The sequence below is a fragment of the Bombina bombina genome, chromosome 3 (genome assembly GCF_027579735.1).
Source record: "Bombina bombina isolate aBomBom1 chromosome 3, aBomBom1.pri, whole genome shotgun sequence".
Lineage (NCBI taxonomy): Eukaryota > Metazoa > Chordata > Amphibia > Anura > Bombinatoridae > Bombina > Bombina bombina.
In genome coordinates, this window is record NC_069501.1 from 1,102,102,920 (window position 1) to 1,102,129,321 (window position 26,402).

Consider the following 26,402-nt stretch of genomic DNA (forward strand, 5'->3'; position numbering starts at 1 on the left):
AAGCAAAAAATAAAGCAAACAATTTTTTGACAGCCATCTCAAGCAAATATATGCAATATAAATAACAGAAAACTGTATTAACTGAAACATTTGAAAAAATTAAATTATAGATTTTGTGAGCCGGATAAAAAAAAAACTGACAGTCAATGGCGATGTTACAAAAATACATACCAATTCACAACACGTGTACTAAACACTTAAATTGATGGCATCACCACTATTCTCTCCTATCCCTAACCTATCTATATGGGACTAAGAGTACATAGTATATATAGTATATATACACAAAAAGTATATATATATATATATATATATATATATATATATATATATATATATATATATATATACTGTATGTATATATATATATATATATATATATATATACAGTATCTCACAAAAGTGAGTACACCCCTCACATTTTTGTAAATATTTTATTATATCTTTTCATGTGACAACACTGAAGAAATGACACTTTGCTACAATGCAAAGTAGTGAGTGTACAGCCTGTATAACAGTGTAAATTTGCTGTCCCCTCAAAATAACTCAACACACAGCCATTAATGTCTAAACCAACAAAAGTGAGTACACCCCTAAGTGGAAATGTCCAAATTGGGCCCAAAGTGTCAATATTTTGTGTGGCCACCATTATTTTCCAACACTGCCTTAACCCTTCTGGGCATGGAGATCACCAGAGCTTCACAAGTTGCCATTGGAGTCCTCTTCCACTTCTCCATGACAACATCACAGACCTAGTGGATGTTAGAGACCTTGCGTTCCCCCACCTTCCATTTGAGGATGCCCCACATATGCTCAATAGGGTTTAGGTGTGGAGACATGCTTGGCCAGTCCATCACCTTTACCCTGGCATTCATGGTTCCCTCAATGAACTGTAGCTCCCCAGTGCCGGCAGCACTCATGCAGGCCCAGACCATTACACTGCCACCACCATGTAGGCAAGACACATTTGTCTTTGCACTCCTCACCTGGTTGCCGTCACACACGCTTGACTCAATCTGAACCAAATAAGTTTATCTTGGTTTCATCAGACCACAGGACATGGTTCCAGTAATTCATGTCCTTAGTCTGCTTGTCTTCAGCAAACTGTTTGCGGGCTTTCTTGTGCATCATCTTTAGAAGAGGCTTCCTTCTGGGAAGACAGCCATGCAGACCAATTTGATGCAGCATGCAGCGTATGATCTGAACACTGACAGGCTGACCCCCCACCCCTTCAACCTCTGCAGCAATGCTGACAGCACTCGTACGTCTATTTCCCAAAGACAACCTCTGGATATGACGCTGAGCACGTGCACTCAACTTCTTTGGTCGACCATGGCGAAGCCTGCTCTGAGTGGAACTTGTCTTGGTGAAACCGCTGTATGGTCTTGCCCACCATGCCATGAGGTACCCTAACTCGCATTCTTGATCCCTTCAAAATTAGGAACATATCATCAATGTACCTGCAATACATGTCAATATATTTTAAATATAAGGGATCATCCAGGATGTGTCTTTTTTTTCATAGTCATGCATGAACATGTTAGCAAATGATTTGAACCCAAAGCAGTCCGCATTTTCTGCATATAGTAATCTCTTTAAAATTTAAACTAGTTGTTTTTTAGGAGTAAACTAAGGGCTAGATTATGAGTTTTGCGTTATGAGGGGTGCTGTGCTAACTTGCACGTTATTGTCACCGCTCACTTCCCTACAGCGCTGGTATTACAGGTTTTTAAAAACCCGGCGTTAACAGGCAAGAAGTGAGCGTAGAGCAAAATTAAGCTCCATACTGCACTCCAATACCAGCGCTGCTGAAAGCTGCGGTGACCTGGTTTTACGTGATCGTGCACGATATCCCCATAGACATCAATGGGGAGAGCCGACTGAGAAAAAGTATTACACCTGCAATAAAGCAGCGTAAAGCTCCGTAACGCAACCCCATTGATTCCTATGGGGAAACTAAATTTATGTTTACACCTAATACCCTAACATAAAGAAAGAAAAGAAAGTTAAAACTGCCTTGTTTCACTTTAAGGTGTTTTTTCACCTCCGGTCCCTACCCCGCTGTATGAGCGAGGTATACCTGTATATATATATATAAATGTTGGTATACTTTGTTGAAGGAGCAGCAATGCACTACTGGGAGTTAGCTGAAAATTTGGTGTGCCAATTCTAAGAGGCATATATGTGCAGCCACCAATCAGCAGCTATCTTACTAGGAAATTGCAGCTCTTGACCCTACCTAGTTGTCATAACAGGCATTTGTCAAAGATAGTGATTTCTGTTCCTGCAGCAGTAAGGCATGCTGTGGGAACCATTAAACTTTTTAATTATTGCAAGTGAAACATTATTGCAATATACATACCTTATTTATTTTGCAGCAAAATATATCTAAAAATAGTGCTTGTTTGACTTTCTTCCAGAGAGGCTTGGGTTAATACTTTTTGGCAATTTATGTGAGCTTTTGTTTACTTTTCCTTTCCTTCCTACGCTTCTATGGTGTCATATGATTTTAAAAGGTGGATTATCAGTTTTACTAAATTATTCCTAAATTATTCCTTTTTAAAACTAAATACTTACCTATAAAATAAACCCTAAGCTTGCTACAATATAACTAATAGTTACATTGTAGCTAGCTTAGGATTTATTTTTTATTTTACAGGCAACTTTGTATTTATTTGAACTATGTACAATAGTTATTAAATAGTTATTAACTATTTAATAACTACCTAGCTAAAATAAATACAAAAGTACCTGTAAAATAAATCCTAACCTAAATTACAATTACACCTAACACTACACTATCATTTAATTAATTTACTAAATTACCTACAATTAAATAAAATAAACTAAAGTACGAACCCCCCCACTAAATTACAGAGAAAAAAAAAATAATTGCAAGAATTTTAAACTAATTACACCTAATCTAATCCCCCTAATAAAATAAAAAAGCCCCCCCAAATAATAAAAATCCCTACCCTATACTAAATTACAAATAGCCCTTTTACCTGTAAAAAAAATACAATACCCCCCAACATTAAAACCCACCACCCACACACCCAACCCTACTCTAAAACACACCCAATACCCCCTTAATAAAACCTAAAACTACCCCCTTGAAGATCACCCTACCGTGAGACATCTTCACCCATCCTGGCACAAGTGGTCCTCCAGAGGGGCAGAAGTCTTCATTTGATCTGGGCAGAAGAGGACCTCCAGACGTGCAGAAGTCTTCATCCAGGCGGCATCTTCTATCTTCATCCATCCGGAGTGGAGCGGGTCCATCTTGAAGCCAGCCGACTTGGAGCATCCATCCAGACCGACGACTACACGACAAATGACGGTTCCTTTAAATTACGTCATCCAAGATGGCGTCCCTTGAATTCCGTCATCCAAGATGGCGTCCCTTGAATTCCGATTGGCTGATAGGATTCTATCAGCCAATCGGAATTAAGGTAGGAAAAATCCTATTGGCTGATGCAATCAGCCAATAGGATTGAAGTTCAATCCTATTGGCTGATCCAATCAGCCAATAGGATTGAGCTTGCATTCTATTGGCTGTTCCAATCAGCCAATAGAATGCAAGCTCAATCCTATTGGCTGATTGGATCAGCCAATAGGATTTTTCCTACCTTAATTCTGATTGGCTGATAGAATCCTATCAACCAATTGGAATTCAAGGGACGCCATCTTGGATGACGTCATTTAAAGGAACCGCCATTCGTCGTGTAGTCGTCGGTCTGGATGGATGCTCTGCGTCGGCTGGCTTCAAGATGGGTCCGCTCCGCTCACCTTTTACCTGTAAAAAAAAAAATAAGTACAAACAACCCCCCCAACAGTTAAACCCACCACACACAAACAACCCCCCAAATAATATACTATATAAAAAACCTAAGCTCCTGAAAAGGGCATTTGGATGGGCATTGCCCTTAAAAGGGCAGTTAGCTCGACTTCCGGTGGGCGGGCCAGCAAAGCAGACGCACTCAGATTGAGCTCCGCTGGTCGGAACATTTATATTGAACGATTTACTTTATTTCTGCTGGGCCCCGCATGATAGACTTACTGGGCTAAAGTTCCGTAGTGCCAGTTGTCAATTTAAGTGCGCGGAGCATTTACTAGCAGCTCCGGCAACCGGAGGGCAATACCTGTTGGAGCGGTGTTTTACCGCCGGCGCCATCTTGGATCCTACCCGTCCCTGGCAGTGAAAAAGAGAGGTGAGGGACCTCGACCCACAAAAGCTGAACAAGCATAGTGAACACTGATCGCACGCCTCTGCATATCGCTAATCACGGGCAGCTGTAAGTAACCGGAAAGTAACCGGAAAGACTGGGCTTGGTACTGGCATAGAGACAGACTACAGAAGCTGGGGAGAAGCATAGCAGAGGGAAACGCAATATTGAAGGGTCAATCCAGTTTAACATAACTTTACAGACAACCGATTAACCCCTTCTGAGAAAGAGGATTACAGAGGCTATTATTGGGGAAAAATGCTGTGCAGCAACACATATCTTTTGTATGACTTTCACTTTTAGTGGCACTGAATCCTGGCTGCACCACGCTGTCCTAGAGCGGGAAAAGTGTTACCTACATCCTGGTTAAAAACCTACACATTTTATGCCCACAAGGCCCCCCTGGTACATAACATCACGATTGCTGGTACATCTGTGTTTGCGCTGTTTCGGACTGTGCCTCCACCATTTATGAATGATCACAGCGAGACAGATTCTACTATCTGAATCATCAAGATAGGAATATACATAACTACAGAGAGACTCTGAGCGTGCACCTCTGCCCGCCACCTTACTTACAAAGCACCCGTTTGTACTGTCTGCAGGTGACAACGACTGCAACATCTGAGTACTTTCCCATATAATTTGTTTGCCCTGCACCCAGAAGATTTCATACCCCACTCTAATGAAAGTAGATAAATACTTCCACAAGCTGTCTCCCTCTGCCAAACCAGATATGTCTCACAGATCAAAGACCAGCGAAAAGAGACTGAAACATTTATCTGACCCCCATGCTGAGGGCCCAGCTGTACCTGACCCAATAGCGATCTCAGATTCAGTTTCACATTCTGCTCTCCTACACGAGTTAAAATCATTCTTTCTCCCTAGAATGGATTCCTTACAAGCAGGGGTAGACACGCTAACGAGCGAGGTGCGGCAGTTCTCCACACGCTTAAACGCAGCCGAAACCCGCATCTCAGATGTAGAGGACAGGCAATTTGCCTCGGATACCACAGTCAAACAATTAGTGAAGAAAACTCAACTACTCCAAGAACGCATAGATGACCTGGAGAACAGGAGTCGCCGCAATAATTTGCGGATTGTAGGAGTGCCAGAATCAATCAAAGGCAAAGACCTGCTTGAGTTTACGGCACTGAAACTCCCCAGACTACTGGGTATCCATGATGACATCCTACCCATTGATGTAGAACGTGCGCACCGAATAGGTCCTGAAAAGACCTTGGAACAGATGGGAACTAAACCTAGACAGGTGATATTCAAATGTCTGAATTTCCAGGAAAAATTGAAAATTCTGAGAGCCTATAGATCGCACAAGGAACTGATATATGAGGGCTCGAAGCTACTTCTGTTCCAGGACTTCTCACTGGAGGTCTCTAGACAAAGGAAGGAATTCGCACCGCTCTGCTCCCAACTCCACGAACAGGGACGTCAAGTGGCACTCCTCTTCCCTGCAAAACTTCGTCTACAAACACCATATGGTGTTAAATTCTTCCACTCACCACAGGCGGTGAAAAGTTACCTGGCAACAGAAAATCAGCACCCCCCCAACCTGAAGATCGTCTGCCCAAATGGGAGGTCCTCTCCCTTTGACTCTCTCTTCTGCTCCTCTGGGCCATAGTAGATAAAAAATGGCTGAACTTTTTTCTTGTTACTTAATGTTGTTTTTCAAGAATGGAACTTATCTAGTTCCTAAAGGTTTGATGGACTCCAAAGAGAGGCGGGACGTTGCCTCTTGGGTAATGTTGAAATGTGTCTTGTTTTTTTATGTTTTACATGTTTCATTTGTTTTATTACTGTTCTGTTTGTTCTTGATTTGTTTACAGTTTCTAGCAGATTATGCCACTGGGTCACTAACGCATACACTCCTCCCTGGGAGTGCTGAGCTGCCTCAGAGTAATGATCAAGCTGATCCAATTAATACAGGCCATAGTAGTTACACATATCTAAATGCTTGGATAGAGTATCTTGACAGTTGTGCTGAAGCGGGCACGAGGATAGTCACAAGCACACCATGTAGACAGGACACCAAGCAGGAAGACTCAAAACCCGAAAGGTGCCCTAGACATTTGAATGGCAATAGAGTCAAGCTAGATTGTAATTTACGACACCACAAGCGTCTTGCCTATAGATACTTATACTGCCCTAACGTTACTTTGACCTCATCCTACCCTAAAAAGATTGCTTCCCCCGCCTACACCCTTATAATTGCCATTGCGGCAAACCCCTCCCTTAATTTCCCATGCCTCTCGAGCAAAAAGTACATCATGGAGGTGCCCTATGCGCCTATTGTCCAAGAGGCACCATTCTTACTTCAAACAGGGACTCAGATAGGCTCAAACCCTTCAGCACAAGTAGCTACTCCTCCTAGGGATAAGGGTTTGGAACAATTGCACTTGGTTAAAATTAGAACTGTTAATGCTTATGTTGGGAATACACTGTATATATGGTTCTGTTGTGTACATGCTAAACTTAATGAATACTTATTGTATATCAAGGTTTCTGTTGAAGGCACAAAATGCACTACATATGATGTTAGTTACATGGAAATAGGTCAAGATACTACCTTAATCCTTCAGTGTCCTTTCCCGCCCCTCCTTCCCTCTCTTTCTCTCTCTCTCTCTCTCTCTCTCTCTCTCTCTCCCCCCCCCCCCCCTTTTTTTTTTTTTTTCTTCTCCCCCCTCTACTCATCCTTTGTAATTGGGAATGTCGCATAAAATAGTGACCTGGAACGTGGGTGGAATACACTCACCCATAAAACGTAAACTGATACTCACTCACCTTAAGAAACTGGGCACAGACATAGCTTTATTACAGGAGACGCACCTAACAGACCCAGAACACCAGAAACTACAGAGAGATTGGGTGGGACAGGTAGTCTTTCTATCTCATACAAGTGCCAGCCGGGGTTTAATTATTATGTTCGGGAAAAAGTTAACAACTAGGATAGACAACACCTATTTAGACAAAGACGGACGGTTCCTGATAGTGCAAGCTACGGTAGATTCTGTGAAATATGTGTTCTGTAACTTATATGCCCCCAACCATAGAACTACTGGTTTCTGGTCGGAATTAACCCGGCAACTAGCTCCCCACATAGGCTCAAATTTAATAATTGGTGGGGATTTCAATATCTCACCCACACACATTCTGGATAGACTTTGGCTGGCACCCCACCATATCAGGGACCCTAAGGTAAATTACAAGGCCAGATTTGAAACTAAAATCTTTAACATGCTGGAGGCGGACCTGGGGGTCTGTGACATCTGGAGGCTGATGAATCCAGAGGGGAAGGACTATACTTGTCTGACCAAGGCTAAACATACCCTCTCCAGAATTGATTTATTCATGATTGCTGGGGAACTGACCACACTGGTACACCACTGTAAGATACACAATATTCTGATCTCAGATCACGCTCCAGTGGAATTGTCACTTGGGACCCGAAGACGGCACACTAACAGAAACATTCTTAGATTTCCGACCTATCTGACCACCTCAGAGGCATTTACCAAATATCTACAACACACTTGGACGGACTTTCTCACTGATAACGCAGCGCATACTGACAACACCCAACTCCTGTGGGAGACGGCCAAGACAGTGTTTGCCGGAGCTATAATTTCATATGTCTCTAAGTTAAGACACAAAACACAATATAAATTAAAGAGCTTACAAAAACAACTGGGCCTAACATACCAAACATATCTACAAGCTAACACGAAAATAACCTATGAGACATACTTAACAGCAAAAGCTGACCTTGAAGCTTTTATGAAACAACAGGCGACTGCTGGACTCTTAAAGACAGCAGGAAAATTCTATAGATTCGGTGGGAAGGCAGGCAGGATGCTGGCTACCTTGTCGAAACCCCAGACAGCTAGAGCCAACATAACAGCAATCAGAGCGCAAGGCCTAACGCACACTAAACCAGAGGACATAGCGCAGTGCTTCGCGCAGTATTATGCAAAACTCTATACCCAACAGGACACGGCTCCGGAGGGAGCCCAGACGCAATTCTGGCATTCGCTGCACCCGCCCCAACTAACACAGACCCAAATTGATAGCTTAAACGCCCCAGTGACACTCGAGGAACTTACCTTCACCCTGGGATCCTTGCCAGTAGGCAAGGCACCAGGGCCAGACGGTCTACCGGCTGAATTTTACAAGTCACTACAGGCCCAGATTACGCCCACCCTGACCAGATTGTACAATATCTTCATTCAGACGGACACCCTCCCCTCTAACAACTTCACTTCAGCGCACATCACGCTGATTCCCAAGCCGGGCAAGGACCGCTCAAAGCCTGAATCTTACAGACCAATATCTCTGTTAAATACAGATTACAAATTGTTCATGAAGATTCTTGCTAACAGATTGAAGGTGATTCTCCCTGACCTAGTCCACCCGGATCAAACGGGCTTCGTCTTCAAACGTTCATCGGTGGTGAATCTTCGCAGGGTCATGCAGGTGATAGAATATTATTGGGCACAGGGGCAGGAAAAAGATAGGAAAGACACGCCGGAGGCCTTCCTGCTATCCTTGGATGCAGAGAAGGCCTTCGACCGGGTAGAATGGCCACATCTCCTAGATACTATGCGGAGGTTTGGTTTTACGGGTCCGTTCTTGGAGGTTATAGGTAAAATGTACCACCATCCGGTGGCACGGGTCATCGCAAACAGTCTCTTTTCCTCGGATTTTCAGCTACATAGGGGCACCAGACAGGGTTGTCCCCTTTCACCGCTGCTGTTCAACCTAGCACTGGAACCCCTCGCGATGAAACTTCGGCAACTCTTCCCAGGGATCACGTTAAGAGGGATCCCCTTGCACCTGGCGTTATACGCCGATGACATGCTACTGTTTGTCGACACACCAGCCGTCCATATACCACACATACTACACATGATTTCGAACTTCGGTACCTTCTCGGGATACCAAATAAACACCTCAAAGTCAGAAATACTATGGCTACATAGACATACGTCCTCTACCCATAGTTATCCATTCGTGGAGGTCTTGGAGGGGCTAACCTACCTTGGCATTAAGCTCCATAGAGATCCCTCCAGGATGTATGATCTTAACATATCACGTAAATGTTCAGAGCTGGCTTCCCAGCTAACGAATTGGGCTAACCTCCCTCTAGGCCTCTCGGGTCGTATTGGCTTGATCAAGATGACAATACTACCCAAAATCTTATACCCACTGCTTATGCTACCGTTTTTGCTGTCCAGACAGGACCTGAGGACACTCTCACGTGCCATGTCAAGATTCATCTGGAAGGGAGGTAGGCCCAGAATAGCAGCGAACAAGCTACACCTCCCATACCTGGGGGGAGGCTTAGGATTGCCAAATCTCAAGTTGTACAACTGGGCAGCATTAGCCAGATTGGTCACCGATTGGCAGATGAATACGAAACATTTCACTGACATAGCGCTTGAAGAAGTGATTGTCGCCCCGCTAGCACCGGCTTATCTCCCCTATGCGGGAATGTCATCTCTTCCCCCTAGAGTTGCTAACAGTGCCCTATACCGTGACCCACTGAAGGCATGGCAGCTGATTCACAAATTTTTAAAAATCAACATCCCCTCTCCAAGGTATATCCCTATCCACGGGAATGAAGACTTCCCAGCAGGTGATGAACATGCACCATTCCGTGTATGGGAAACCCGGGGCATTAGGACAGTGGGAGACATCCTGGACCCATTGCTACACACGATACGCTCTTTCCAGGAGCTAAAGGCGAAATACCAGCTTCCAAATCAGCATTTTTATGCTTACCTTCAGCTGCGGCACTATGTGATATCTTTACAAACATCCCATGATAGCTTCTGGAACAAATCACCCTTCGCTATCGCTCAGACACTATTCTTAGTAGGTCGGTTCTCCCTCACACATTTTTACACACAACTAATAAAACATACTGAGACCACCATTCAGACCAACATGCTAGCTAGACTAGCTACAGACATCCATACTGAAATATCGGTACAAGATTTGAAAGACAGTCTAGACGGCACAAAACAAGCCACTCTTGCAATAACCTATAGAGAGGCGCAGACTAGACTATTACACAAGGACTATATTACTCCTAATAGATTAGCAAAATGGAACAACACATGCCCCAACCAATGTATTAAATGCAGCAGTCCAGCCCCCGCTTTCCTGCACTACTTCTATACCTGCCCAGCTATTAGACGTTTCTGGGGACATCTTCAATACTGGGCAAAAATCACCTTTGGGGTTGAAATAGAATTCACTACGGCCGAAATATATCTCTTCAAATGGGGAGATACACATCAACGACACCACAAGATCCTTACGATGTGCACCATACTGGCAAGGCACTGTATTCTGACAAGATGGCTTTCGAAACATCCCCCAACAATAGCACAATTTAAACACTTATTGATCAAACAACTTTACATAGAACAGTATGACGTAAGATTAGACGTGACCAGACGACTAAGGCCCTTCTGGAAAAAGTGGTGCCCTCTTATTAATACGTTCCACACAGACCTGAAACAGCAGATTTTGAAACCCTTTCTCCAATCGGAGATGATGCCTCAGCTTTCTCTTAACTCTAACTCCGGTGAAACTGAAGGGGAGACCCTTAAAATCACCAATTACCCGACTGAGGAAATGCTTTTCTAGATTTCGCCTTTTTTTTTTTTTTTTTTTTCTCTTCTTCCCCCTTTCCTCCCCACCTTTCCTTTCCATATTGAACTCCACCCCTTTATCACAATGTTAGTATATTGTAGTTACTGTTATTGTTAATTGTTATGTTATTAAAATATTTTGAAAAATGGAGACAGATGTGGCATACAAAGTTTACTGAACGGTTTCTGCTGCATCAAAATGCTACAGATTAAAGCATATAAAGACAATACATAACCTTCCTCTCTCATGGACTGCTCTGCGCACCTGGCTCTAACAAGCCACCTGCAGAAATGTAAATGTAATCATTATGTACGCAAAATACTGATGCAAACTGTATAACTCTATAACATCTATTGTAATGTTTGATTTTCTGTTGTATCACATTTGTTTCCGGTAATAAAAAAGAATTAAAAAAAAAAAAAAAAAAGGGCAGTTAGCTCTTTTGCAGGCCCAAACCCTAACCTAAAAATAAAACCCACCCAATACACCTAACACTAACCCCTGAAGATCGACTTACAGTTCTGAAGACCAGACATCTATCCTCAAGGAAGAGGCAGAAGTCTTCATCCAACCAGGCCGAAGTCCTCAATGAAGCCGGGAAAAGTCTTCATCCAAGCCGGGCAAAGTGGTCCTCCAGACAGGCAGAAGTCTTCATCCAGACGGCATCTTCTATCTTCATCCAATCGACGCAGAGTGGGTCCATCTTCAAGACATCCGACTCGGAGCATCCTCTTCATCCGACGACTACCCGACGAATGAAGGTTCCTTTAAGTGACGTCATCCAAGATGGCGTCCCTTAGATTCCGATTGGCTGATAGAATTATATCAGCCAATCGGAATTAAGGTAGAAAAAATCCTATTGGATGATGCAATAAGCCAATAGGATTGAAGTTCAATGCTATTGGCTGATCCAATCAACCAATAGGATTGAGTTTGCATTCTATTGGCTGATTTTTTTAATTTTGCTATTAGATTAGATGTAATTCGTTTAAATATCTGTCATTTGTTTATTATTTTCTGTAATTTAGTTTTTGTTTGTTTTTGTACTTCATCTAATTTAATTTAGTTTAGGTCATTGTATTTAATTTTGTGAATGTATTTAATTATAGTGTAGTGTTAGGTGTTATTGTAACTTAGGTTAGGTTTTATTTTACAGGTACTTTTGTATTTATTTTAGCTGTTGTACCTAGTTAAAATAAATACAATCTTGCCTGTAAAATAAAAATAAACCCTAAACTAGATACAATGTAACTATTAATTATATTGTAGCTAGCTTAGGGTTTATTTTATAGGTACGTATTTAGTTTTAAATAGGAATAATGTAGTTAATAATAGTAATTTTATTTAGATTTATTTAAATTATATTTATGTTAGGGGGTGTTAGGGTTAGGGTTAGACTTAGGTTTAGGGGTTACTACATTTACTATAGTGGCGGCGACGTTGGGGGCGGCAGATTAGGGGTTAATAAGTGTAGGTAGGTGGCAGCGACATTGGGGACGGCAGATTAGGGGTTAATAAATATAATGTAGGTGTCGGCGATTTTGGGGGCAGCAGATTAGGGGTTCATAAGTTTAATGTAGGTGGCGGCGGTGTCCGGAGCGACATAATGCAGGTGTTGGCGATATCGGCAGATTAGGGGTTAATAAGTGTAAGATTAGGGGTGTTTAGACTCGGGGTTCATGTTAAGGTGTTAGGTGTAGACATAAATTTTATTTCCCCATAGGAATCAATAGGGCTGCGTTAGTGAGTTTTACGCTGCTTTATTGCAGGTGTTAGACTTTTTCTCAGCCGGCTCTCCCCATTGATCCCTATGGGGAAATTGTGCACGAGCACGTACGACCAGTATAATTTAAGCAGCGCTGGTATTGGAGTGCGGTAATGAGCAAAATTTTGCTCAACGCTCAATTCTTGTCTTTTAATGCCGGGTTTGTAAAAACTCATAATACCAGCGCTGTAGGTAAGTGAGCGGTGTGAGAAAACTGCTCGTTAGCACCGCATAGCCTCTAATGCAAAATTTGTAATCTAGCCAAAAGTTTTCCCGGTTTTAACAGTTGTTTAACAAAGTCTATATTGCATTTTTGCGAGAAAAAAATACAATTCTCGTATGAAGCAAAGGTTAGCTTTATGTCGTATCTTTCTGTTCCCATATGTATATTATGTCCAAAATAGAGTCTTGTTGGCCTATAAAGGTGCAGTGTATTTTTTCCAAAGTTAAAATATGGTTTACTTCGTTTAGCCACATTGCCTAGGTGGGGATCTGTTTTTCCCCAAAAAAATCTGGGTATAAAACCGCCTGGCACAATTCAGCATGCAAAAGAGGAGTTTTCTACGGTACTGGCAGGGGCTAGGGGGTGTATCATTTAGTAGGATTAGGGTGGGGGAAAGATTGATGTGAAAACCTAAGGTTTTATTAATACATTTGGCAATTTGTTCCCAGTAATTCCTAAGTAGAGGGCAGGACCACCAAATGTGAGAAATTGTACCTGTCATGCCGCAATGTCTCCAGCAAAGGGAGGATGCATTTGGGAATATACTATGTAGGCGATGCCGGGTGAGGTACCATCTTGAAGCTAGTTTATAATTAATTTCAGCTAGGACTAGAGAGATGGATGATTTTTTGGTCATGTTAAAAATGTGGTTCCATTGTGTATCAGTTAGGGAAATATGCAGTTCTTTTTTCCACTTAATTATATATGCAGGTGCATTAGGACCGATTTGTCCATATTTATGGAAAAGTTAGAGACTTGTTTAAAGTCTGCCAGCTCTTTTAGAAGAGGAGGTATAGTGGTAGAAGGGGTGCGTAGGGTGAATATAATATCATCGGCAAATAGGAGGCATTTTTGATGAATAGTGCCATATTCCACTCGTTGTATGCTGTGGTTTTTTTGAACTCGTGCAGCAAAGATTTCAACTGTGAGTGCGAATAAGAGGGGGGAGAGGGGGAGAACCTTGTTGTGTGCCATTTCTTATTCTTTTTTAGGATAGGGTATAGTTTGCGGTGATTCTGGCAGATGGATTGTGGTAGAGTGCTTGTATACGGTTGATTAGTGTGTGAAAAGCCAAATTTTGACAAGGCGGACCAGAGAAAATCCCCATCTACCCTGTAAAATGCCTTCTCCGCATCGCTAAAAAGAAGTATTAAGGGAGACGACGTGGAGACAGCAGAGTCAAGAATTTGTAGAACTCGAATAGAAACCCACTTGGTCAGTATGTATGAGGGTGGGGAGGACCTTATTTATGCGAGTTGCTAGCAGTTTAGCGTACAGCTTGACATCAGTGTTTATTAAGGAGATTGGCCGATAGTTGGTAAAGAGGACTGTTGATGTGCCTGGTTTTGGGAGTACAGATATCCTAGCCTCCAATAGGGTTTGTGATAGGTGGTTATATAATCTAAAGACTGGTACATATCTAAAAGGTGTAGACTCAGCTGTGTTTTTAAAAGATTTTTTTTTTTTGGGGGTGGGCCCGGCGATTTACCTTGCGGTAGTGTTTTAATAGCCTCATAAATTTCTTGCAAGGTAAATTTTGAGTCTAGGGTTAAACATTCCTCTTTTGTCAAGGTAGGTAGTTGGATCTGAGAAAGATAATTATTGATCAACTTGGTTTTGGTTTCTGTGTCCAGGGTTGGTCAATTATAAAGGGAGTATTTTGCAAACTAATCTACTATGTCTTTGCTGCTCGAGTGAGAGTTTCCAGATGTGTTTACTATGTTCTTAATAAAAGTTTCATATTGCCTTTTTTAAGGAATCTAGCCATTAGTCATCCTGCCTTATTACTTTCGATAAAGAACTTTTGGCTAGATTGCGAGTTTTGCGGTAAGAGCTGCTCGGTGCTAACTTGCAAGTTCTTGGCACCGATCACCTCCCTACAGCGCTGCTATTACAGGTTTCCAAAAACCCGGCATTAGCAGGCAAGAAGTGAGCGTTGAGCAAAATGATGCTCCATACTGCACTCCAATACCAGAGGCGCGGTGAGCTGGTTTTATGTGCTTGTGCACGATTTCCCCAAAGACATCAATTAGGAGAGCCGGCTGAAAAAAAGCCTAACACCTGCAATAAAGGAGCGTAAACTCCGTAACGCAGCCCCATTGATTCCTATGGGGAAACAAAAGTTATGTTTACACCTGACACCCTAACATAAATCCAGAGTCTAAACACCCCTAATCTGCCGCCCCCGACATCGCTGACACCTATATTACACTTATTAACCCCTAATCTGTCGCCCCCAATGTCGCCGCCACCTACATTAAAATTATTAACCCCTAATCTGCCACCCCCAAAACCGCCGCCACCTACATTGTACTTATTAACCACTAATCTGCCACCCCCGACATCGCTGCCACCTACAGTACACTTATTAACCCCTAATCTGCCGCCCCCAACGTCGCCGCCACTATACTAAAGTTATAAACCGCTAAAGCTAACACCCCCTACTTTAATATAATTAAAATAAATCTAATAAAAAAATCCTATCATTAACTAAATAATTCCTATTTAAAACTAAATACTTACCTATAAAATAAACCCTAAGCGAGCTACAATATAACTAATAGTTACATTGTAGCTATCTTAGGTTTTATTTTTATTTCACAGGTAAGTTTGTATTTATTTTAACTAGGTAGAATAGTTAGTAAATAGTTATTAACTATTTACTAGCTACCTAGCTAAAATAAATACACATTTACCTGTAAAAAAAACCCTAACCTGTCTTACACTAACACCTAACCTTACACTACAATTAAATAAATTACATTAATTAAATACAATTAACTAAATTACAAAAAACAAACAAACACTAAATTACACAAAATAAAAAAGAAATTATCAAATCTAATGCTCACTTCCTCACTGCGACTCCAGGCTACCACATATCCCCTTACAAAAATTGCGTATCCTATCGTTTCAAATGGATCTGCCTAACGCCGGTATTTGGAGTCTTGGAAGAAGTGAGCGGTAGACCCTCTACCGACAAGACTCCTACCGCCAAAAAAGTCTACAAAGTGCTACAAAGTACACTAACACCCATAAACTACCTATGTAACCCTAAACCGTGGCCCCCCCACATCGCCGCCACTCTAATAAAATTTTTTAACCCCTAATCTGCCGACCAGACACCGCCGCCACCTGCATTATAGCTATGAACCCCTAATCTGCTGCCCCTAACATTGCCGACCCCTATATTATATTTATTAACCCCTAATCTGCCCCCCCAACGTCGCCGCTACCTAACTACAATTATTAACCCCTAATCTGCCAACCGGACCTCGCCGCCACTATAATAAATGTATTAACCCCTAAACCGCCACATTCCCGCCTAGCAAACACTAGAATAAATAGTATTAACCCCTAATCTGCCCTCCCTAACATCGCCGCCACCTACCTACAATTATTAACCCCTAATCTCCCGCCCGCACCATCTCCGCTACTATAATAAAGTTATTAACCCCTAAACCTAACTCTAACCCTTACACCCCCCTAACATAAATATAATTTAAATGAAACAAAATAATATTCCTAAAATTAACTAAATTAATCCTATTTAAAACTAAATACTTACCTATCAAATAAACCCTAATATAGCTACAATATAACTAATAATTACATTGTAGCTATTTTAGGATTTATATTTATTTTACAGGCAACTTTGTATTTATTTTAACTAGGTAAGTTAAACCTTAAAAGTGTAACCTAAGTTACACTTAAAAAAAAAAGTGTAACCTAAGTTACAAATACACCTAACACTACACTATCATTAAATTAATTAAACAAATTACCTACAATTAGATAAATTAAAATACAATAAAATAAAGTATTCTATAATACAAAAAATACTAAATTTCAAAAAATAAAAAAGAATTACAAGAAGTTTAAACTAATTACACCTAATCTAAGCCCCCTAATAAAATAAAAAATCCCCCCAAAATAAAAAAATGCCCTACCCTATTCTAAACTACCAAAGTAATCAGCTCTATTACCAGCCCTTAAAATGGCTTTTTGCGGGCATGGCCCCAAAGTAATCAGCTCTTTTACCTGAAAATAAAAATACAATACCCCCCAACATTACAACCCACCACCCACATACCCCTACTCTAACCCACCCAAACCCCCCTTAAAAAAAACTATCGCTAACCCCCTGAAGATCTCCCTACCTTGAGTCGTCTGCACCCAGCCGAGCCGAATTCTTCATCCAAGGAGCGCAGAGGAGGTCCTTGATCCGGTAGAAGTCTTCATCCAAGCGGGGCAAGAAGAGGTCCTCCATCCAGAAGAAGTGTTCATCCAGGCGGCGTCTTCAATCTTCATCCATCCGGAGCGGAGCGGAGCCATCTTCAAAGGAGCCGACACAGAGCCATCCTCTTCAACCGACGACTTCCCAACGAATGAAGGTTCCTTTAAGGGACGTCATTCAAGATGGCGTCCCTTCAATTCCAATTGGCTGATAGAATTCTATCAGCCAATCGGAATTAAGGTAGAAAAAATCTGATTGGCTGATGCAATCAGCCAATCAGATTGAAGTTCAAGCCGATTGGCTGATCCAATCAGCCAATCGTATTGAACTCACATTCTATTGGCTGATCGGAACATTGAACTTTAATCAGATTTTTTCTACCTTAATTCCGATTGGCTGATAGAATTCTATCATCCAATCGGAATTGAAGGGACGCCATCTTGGATGACATCCCTTAAAGGAACCTTCATTCGTGGGAACTCGTCGGTTGAAGAGGATGGCTCCGTGTCGGCTCCTTTGAAGATGGCTCCGCTCCGCTCCGGATGGATGAAGATTAAAGACGCCACCTGGATGAACACTTCTACCGGATGGAGGACCTCTTCTTGCCCCGCTTGGATGAAGACTTCTACCGGATAAAGGACCTCCTCTGCGCACCTTGGATGAAGAATTCGTCTCGGCTGGGTGAAGACGACTCAAGGTAGGGAGATCTTCAGGGGGTTAGCAATAGGTTTTTTTAAGGGGTTTTTGGGTGGGTTAGAATAGGGGTATGTGGGTGGTGGGTTGTAATGTTGGGGGGGTATTGTATTTTTATTTTTAGGTAAAAGAGCTGATTACTTTGGGGCAATGACCGCAAAAAGCCCTTTTAAGGGTTGGTAATACAGCTGATTACTTTGGTAGTTTAGAATAGGGTAGGGCATTTTTTTATTTTGGGGGGATTTTTTATTTTATTAGGGGGCATAGATAAGGTGTAATTAGTTTAAACTTCTTGTAATTCTTTTTTATTTTCTGTAATTTAGTGTTTGTTTTTTTTGTATTATAGAATAGTTTATTTTATTGTATTTTAATTTATCTAATTGTAGGTAATTTATTTAATTAATTTTATGATAGTGTAGTGTTAGGTGTATTTGTAACTTAGGTTAGGATTTATTTTACAGGTAATTTTGTAATTATTTTAACTAGGTAGCTATTAAATAGTTATTAACTATTTAATAGCTATTGTACCTAGTTAAAATAAATATAAAGTTGCCTGTAAAATAATATAAATCCTAAAATAGCTACAATGTAATTATTAGTTATATTGTAGCTATTGTTAGGGTTAGGTTTATGGGTTAATAACTTTATTATAGTAGCGGCGACGGTGCGGCCGGGAGATTTGGGGTTAGTAATTGTAGGTAGGTGGCGGCGATATTAGGGAGGGCAGATTAGGGGTTAATACTATTTATTCTAGTGTTTGCGAGGCGGGAGTGCAGCGGTTTAGGGGTTAATACATTTATTATAGTGGCAGCGAGGTCCGGCCGGCAGGTTAGGGGTTAATAAGTGTAGGTAAGGTAGCGCCGACGTTGGGGGGGCAGATTAGGGGTTAATAAATATAATATAGGGGTCGGCGGTGTTAGGGGCAGCAGATTAGGGGTTCATAGGGATAATGTAGTTTGTGGCGGTGTCCGGAGCGGCAGATTAGGGGTTAATAATATAATGCAGGTGTCAGCGATAGTGGGGGCGGCAGATTAGGGATTAATAAGTGTAAGGTTAGGGGTGTTTAGACTCGGGGTTCATGTTAGGGTGTTAGGTGTAGACTTAGAGAGTGTTTCCCCATAGGAAACAATGGGGCTGCGTTAGGAGCTGAACGCTGCTTTTTTGCAGCCCAAACTGCCCCATTGTTTCCTATGGGGATATCGTGCACGAGCACGTTTTTCCAGTTTACCGCTACCGTAAGCATCGCTGGTATTGAGGGTTGAAGTGGAGCTAAATTAGGCTCAACGCTCCCTTTTCTGAGTCTAACGCAGCCACAAAGACAACTCTAAATACCAGCGGTGTAAGGGTGCGCTGGGAATGAAAGCAGCGTTAGCTATGCGGGTCTTTACCAACAAAACTCTAAATCTAGCCGTTAGGGTTTATTTTACAGGTAAGTATTTAGTTTTAAATAGGAAAAATTTATTTAATGATAGGAATATTTATTTAGATTTATTTAAATTATATTTAAGTTAGGGGGTGTTAGGGTGAGGGTTAGACTTGGGTTTAGGGGTTAATAAATTTAATATAGTGTCAGCAACATTGGGGGCGGCAGATTAGGGGTTAATAAATGTAGGCAGGTGGCGGTGGTGTAGGGCGGGCAGATTAGGGGTTGATAAATATATTGTAGGTGGCGGCGGTGTAGGGGGGCAGATTAGGGGTTAATAAATATAATGTAGGTGACGGCGGTGTAGGGGGGGCAGATTATGGGTTAATAAATATAATGTAGGTGTCAGCGGTGTAGGGGTGGCAGATTAGGGGTTAATAAATATAATGTAGGTGGCGGCGGTGTAGGGGGGGCAGATTAGGGATTAATAAGTATAATGTAGGTGGCGGCGGTGTAGGGGCGGAAGATTAGGGGTTAATAAGTATAATGTAGTTGGCGGTGGGCTCCGGGAGCAGCGGTTTAGGGGTTAAACACTTTATTTAGTTGCGGCGGGGTCCGTGAGCTGCGGTTTAGGGGTTAATACATTTATTAGAGTTGCGGTGGGCTCTGGGAGCGGCGGTATAGGTGGTAAAACAGTATAGTATAGTGTGGGTATTTAGTGACAGGGTACCAATAAAGCTGTGAAAAAGCCGAAGAGCAGTGAGATCGATGACTGTTAGTTAACAACAGTCCACTGCTCATCGCACTGTACTTGGTGCGCGGCTTTTTGACAGCTTTTTTGGTAATTTTGGAGAACGTATTCAGGTCCGTGGCAGCGATGTTAGGCGATCTTAGGCGAGCGTATTGGTGCCGTCGAATGCAAGTAAGTTGATGGATTGATAAAAAAAAAAGCCCAAGTGTCAGTGATATTATATTAGCACCTATACAGTACTTTCAATTAGTATAAGGCTCCTTATTGGAGATAAAGTGACAGTTATGTAGTATTAATAAGATGTAAATTATTAAAGGGACATAATACTCATATGCTAAATCACTTGAAACTGATGCAGTATAACTGTAAAAAGCTGATAGGAAAATATCACCTGAGTATCTCTATGTAAAAAAGGAAGATATTTTACCTCACAATTTCCTCAGCTCACCAGAGTAAGTTCTGTGTAAAAAGTTATACTCAGCCGCTCCCAGCTGCAGGTAAAAAAATAAAAAAAATAAAGAAATGAACAGCAGCCAATCAGCAGTGCTGAGGTCATGAACTCTTTTACTGTGATCTCATGAGATTTGACTTAACTCTCATGAAATTTCATAGTAAGCTTCCTTTACCTGATTGGTGAAATAATATGAGAGTGCACGAAGCTCATCCTTTTAGTTGTTCCGGGACAGACATACTAATATGCTGCTTAGAAATCCTTTACAATGGGAGGTGGCTACTGAGGAACTTTTGAGGTAAAATATCTTTCTTTTTTACATAGAGAGGTTCAGGTGATATTTTCTAATCAGCTTTTTACAGCTATGCTGCATCACTTTCAAGTGTTTAAACATTTGGGTATTATGGCCCTTTAAGTTTCTATCTATATGTTCAGCTAAACTGTTCTTCTGTAACAAATACAGATATATATATAAACTTTGATATTTAGAGAACATATACACAGTATGCCTACATGTATAGTACATGTATAAACATAAATGCCTTTAATAGTATTGCCTTTAGGAAATAAGTTACTCTGTTTCACTATGCCTGTCTGTTCTCATAGCGGTGTTATCATCTAGAAAGTGTGGGATGTTACATTCCAAGAGAGATATGTGCTATGCTCTGCTATGAGAATTAATATTTTTTTTGAGAACACTTATTTTGCTAAACGCTTGCTACATGAAATATTATCACTGACATACTATTAGACATGCCTGCTGAACTGTACGTTATATTATCAGAATTGCTAGAGGAGGGCTGGAGGCAGGAGATTTTAGGGCAACATCTTAGAGAAATGTCTTGGACATAGGCATCTATGAAATCTGCTGCGTAGTATCTATTGAGTGATGACGCTGCATGTAGTTGTTATTCTCTTGTCCACCCTTTTACGCTGATATTAATGCCTTATTCGAAACATAGTGCCAAGAGGTTATCCCTTAGAACAATTAAAAATCTATCCCCCTTTGCTGAATTACTAGTTTAATTGGCCCAGTTTATATCAGGGTAGTTAAAATCTCCCATAATTACAGCACTGTTATTAGCAGCCTTACCTATTTGCATTAGTAGTTGAGTTTCATCCATGTCACTAATTTTGGGGGACTTGTAGCATGTTCCAAGTAATATTTTTTTTAGGATTTTCCCCCCACTCTTTATTTCAACCCACAGGGTCTCTACATTGTCACCTGTATCATCATAAATATCTTCCCTTATTGTAGGTTTAAGGTTAGGTTTAATATACATGAAGATTCATCCACCCCTTTTATTATTCCTGTCGCTCCTAAATAAAGTATAATCCTCTAAGTTAACTGCCCAGTCATGTGAATCATCCCACCAAGTTTCAGGTATCCTGATAATATTATAGTCCTCTTCTGCAACTAAGAGCTCCAGCTCCCCCATTTTACTCATCATGCTTCTTGCATTTGTTGTCATACATTTAATTTTCATGTGCTTTCTGCTGCTACTTGGTGTGCTTTCCTCCATACTTTCTAATGTGACATTTCTTGAATAATCCGTTCCTTGAGATATTATTGGAGTGACATATTCACAGACTGATCTCTCTGTTCTATTGTGTTTAAAAGATTCTCTTAACGTGCTACCATCCTTTCCCCCAACACACCTGCGCCCATGTAATTCAGGTGCAATACATCCTTACTGTACAAATTGTACCCAAGTGAAAAGTCAGCCCAGTGCTCTAAAAAGTAAAACCCCTAATTTTTACACCATGTTTTTAACCATGAATGAACTGACCTTAGCTCTTTCTGCCTTACTGAGTTAACACATGGCACTGGTAATAGCTCCGAAAATATTACCTTAGAGGTCCTTGCTTTAAGCTTGCTACCTAACTTCCTGAAGTAATTTTTTAGGAATCTTCATTTCCCGCTGACCAATATAATACTATGACTGCAGGATCAGACCTACATCCCTCTAACAATCTATCAATATGCTCCACAATATACCTAACACAAGCCCCTGGAAAATAGCAAACTGTTTTATTAAAAGGGTCTGGATGACAGATTACCCTATCAACCTTCCTAATAAGAGTCTCCTACAACCAACATCTGCCTCAGGCCCTGACTTGAATGCCCCTCTTCCATGACTGAAGGACTGTTAACTATAGTATGCCCCACTACCATGTCTGAAGGACTGCTCACCATAGTATGCTCCTCTTCCATGACTAAAGGACTGTTCACTATACTAGGCAAATGAGCCCTCTCTGACACTGACACCCCTGAACTGATATCCCCAACATCTTCACTTATTCTGGCAAATCTGTTGGGGTGCACCAGCTCAGAACTGGCCTGTGTCTTCCGCTTACCTTTACTTCGTCCTCGAACTGTAACCAAGCTACATTCTGAAGATAAGTAAGGCCCTTATAGTTTAATCACTGCCTTGCTTTATAAGCTGATAACTAATTTATGTTAAATGGAAATTAAACACTAAGGCCTAGATTTAGAGTTGGGTGGTATCCATCAAAACCAGCGTTAGAGGCTCCTAACGCTGGTTTTTACCGCCCTCTTGTATTTGGAGCCAGTCATTAAAGGGTCTAACGCTCACTTTCCAGCCGCGACCTTTCCATACCGCAGATCCCCCTACGCCATTTGCGTATCCTATCTTTTCAATGGGATCTTTCTAACGCTGGTATTTAGAGTCTTGGCTGAAGTGAGCGTTAGAAATCTAACGACAAAACTCCAGCCGCAGAAAAAAGTCAGTAGTTAAGAGCTTTCTGGGCTAACGCTGGTTTATAAAGCTCTTAACTACTGTGCTCTTAAGTACACTAACACCCATAAACTACCTATGCACCCCTAAACCGAGGTCCCCCCACATCGCCGCCACACTATTAAAATTTTTTAACCCCTAATCTGCCGACCGCATGCCGCTGCCACCTACGTTATCCCTATGAACCGCTAATCTGCTGCCCCTAACACCGCCGACCCCTATATTATATTTATTAACCCCTAATCTGCCCCCCTCACCGTCGCCTCCACCTGCCTACACTTATTAACCCCTAATCTGCCGAGCGGACCGCACCGCTACTATAATAAAGTTATTAACCCCTAATCTGCCCTCCCTAACATCGCCGACACCTAACTTCAATTATTAACCCCTAATCTGCCAACCAAATCTCGCCGCTACTGTAATAAATGGATTAACCCCTAAAGCTAAGTCTAACCCTAACACTAACACCCCCCTAAGTTAAATATAATTTTTATCTAACGAAATAAATTAACTCTTATTAAATAAATTATTCCTATTTAAAGCTAAATACTTACCTGTAAAATAAACCCTAATATAGCTACAATATAATTTATAATTATATTGTAGCTATTTTAGGATTAATATTTATTTTACAGGCAACTTTGTATTTATTTTAACCAGGTACAATAGCTATTAAATAGTTAAGAACTATTTAATAGCTACCTAGTTAAAATAATTACAAAATTACCTGTAAAATAAATCCTAACCTAAGTTACAATTAAACCTAACACTACACTATCAATAAATAAATTAAATAAACTACCTACAATTATCTATAATTAAACCTAACACTACACTATCAATAAATAAATTAAATACAATTCCTACAAATAAATACAATTAAATAAACTAACTAAAGTACAAAAAATAAAAAAATATTTACAAACATTAGAAAAAAATTACAACAATTTTAAACTAATTACACCTACTCTAAGCCCCCTAATAAAGTAACAAAGACCCCCAAAATAAAAAAATGCCCTACCCTATTCTAAATTACAAAAGTTCAAAGTTCTTCAACAGCCAATAGAATGCGAGCTCAATCTGATTGGCTGATCGAATCAGCCAATCTGATTGAACTTGATTCTGATTGGCTGATTCCATCAGCCAATCAGAATTTTCCTACCTTAATTCCGATTGGCTGATAGAATCCTATCAGCCAATCGGAATTCGAGGGACGCCATCTTGGATGATGTACCTTAAAGGAGCCGTCATTCGTTGGGAAGTCGTCGGAAGAAGAAGATGGGTCCGCGGTGGAGGTCTTCAAGATGGAGCCGGTCGTCATTGGATGAAGATAGAAGATGCCGCTTGGATCAAGATGGTTGCCGGTCCAGATCGCCTCTTCTTCCCGGATAGGATGAAGACTTTGGAGCCTCTTCTGGACCTCTTCAGCCGCCGGATGATGGATGTCTAGCCCCCGCTTGGGCTTGGATGAAGATTTCGGAGCCTGGAACGATCGGTGATACCTGGCATGGTGAAGACAAGGTAGGAAGATCTTCAGGGGCTTAGTGTTAGGTTTATTTAAGGGGGGTTTGGGTTAGATTAGGGGTATGTGGGTGGTGGGTTGTAATGTTGGGGGGGTATTGTATGTTTTTTTTTTACAGGCAAAAGAGCTGAATTCTTTGGGGCATGCCCCGCAAAGGGCCCTTTTAAGGGCTGGTAAGGTAAAAGAGCTTTGAACTTTTGTAATTTAGAATAGGGTAGGGCATTTTTTTATTTTGGGGTCTTTGTTATTTTATAGGGGGCTTAGAGTAGGTGTAATTAGTTTAAAATTGTTGTAATTTTTTTCTAATGTTTGTAAATATTTTTGTATTTTTTATAACTTAGTTCTTTTTTATTTTTTGTACTTTAGTTAGTTTATTTAATTGTATTTATTTGTAGGAATTTTATTTAATTTATTTATTGATAGTGTAGTGTTAGGTTTAATTGTAACTTAGGTTAGGATTTATTTTACAGGTAATTTTGTAATTATTTTAACTAGGTAGCTATTAAATAGTTCTTAACTATTTAATAGCTATTGTACCTGGTTAAAATAAATACAAAGTTGCCTGTAAAATAAATATTAATCCTAAAGTAGCTACAATATAATTATAATTGATATTGTAGCTATATTAGGGTTTATTTTACAGGTAAGTATTTAGATTTAAATAGGAATAATTTATTTAATAAGAGTTAATTTATTTCGTTAGATAAAAATTATATTAAATTTAGGGGGGTGTTAGTGTTAGACTTAGCTTTAGGGGTTAATCCATTTATTACAGTAGCGGCGAGATTCGGTCGGCAGATTAGGGGTTAATAATTGAAGTTAGGTGTCGGTGATGTTAGGGAGGGCAGATTAGGGGTTAATACTATTTATTATAGGGTTATTGAGGCGGGAGTGAGGCGGATTAGGGGTTAAGAACTTTATTATAGTAGCGGTGCGGTCCGCTCGGCAGATTAGGGGTTAATAAGTGTAGGCAGGTGAAGGTGACGTTGTGGGGGGCAGATTAGGGGTTAATAAATATAATATAGGGGTCGGCGATGTTAGGGCAGCAGATTAGGGGTACATAGGGATAACGTAGGTGGCGGCGGTATACAGAGCGTCAGATTAGGGGTTAATAATAATATGCAGGGGTCAGCGATAGCGGGGGCGGCAGATTAGGGGTTAATAAGCATAAGGTTAGGGGTGTTTAGACTCGGGGTACATGTTAGAGTGTTAGGTGCAGACGTAGGAAGTGTTTCCCCATAGAAAACAATGGGGCTGCGTTAGGAGCTGAACACTGCTTTTTTTCAGCTCAAACTGCCCCATTGTTTTCTATGGGGATATCGTGCACGAGCACGTTTTTGAAGCTGGCCGCGTCCGTAAGCACCGCTGGTATCTAGAGTTGAAGTGGCGTTAAATTATGCTCTACGCTCCCTTTTTGGAGCCTAACGCACTGAAAACCCAGCCATTCTGTGAACTCTAAATACCAGCGGTATTTAAAAGGTGCGGGAGAGAAAAAGCACGCGTAGCTAACGCACCCCTTTGGCCGCCAAACTCTAAATCTAGCCGTATATAAATACTAGATAGAATGATACATTAAAAGAAAAGATTAGTCTGAGTATAACATGTAGATGTATTTTTAAAGTTTCATTAGCTGTTTAAATATTGACAAAACAAGTATAAAGTTGTAGTGTCTATAAAACAATGGGAGCTGCCATGTTGTAACTTAGGTTACCTTGTCTGCTGTAGCTAATCAAGGAT